The following is a 382-nucleotide window of genomic DNA, read 5'->3' as shown; positions in this document are numbered from 1 at the left end:
AAATAAACAATAATTTTAAAGAAAATAAATTAAATTAAATATTAAGTACAAAGTAAATAATATTTGCAAATTAATCATTAAACAAGATGTTAACAAGCTGTGATGATTAGATAGCAAATTGTGGTTATCGAAATAATAATCGATCACAGGAATGAAATACGTGAATTTGGTTTAGTTCTAGATAACAATTGATTTGAGACTATAATTGTAACACAAACAAGAGAGTTATATATTTGTTCGATATCTAATCTTTGTGAGTTGTCATTTCTTTTAATCTATATCTGCCGTTAAATGAAAACTGCATTCGATAATTTACTTCCAATATCGTTTATGATGTAAAAAAAAAAAATCTATATCGATAAATTGATATATAAATAGATCT

Source organism: Halyomorpha halys, unplaced genomic scaffold, assembly GCF_000696795.3.
Source record: "Halyomorpha halys isolate HHAL.00 unplaced genomic scaffold, Hhal_1.1 Scaffold2811.1, whole genome shotgun sequence".
Classification (NCBI taxonomy): domain Eukaryota; kingdom Metazoa; phylum Arthropoda; class Insecta; order Hemiptera; family Pentatomidae; genus Halyomorpha; species Halyomorpha halys.
The sequence above is the reverse complement of the archived record's forward strand: the minus strand, read 5'-3'. Positions refer to the sequence as shown.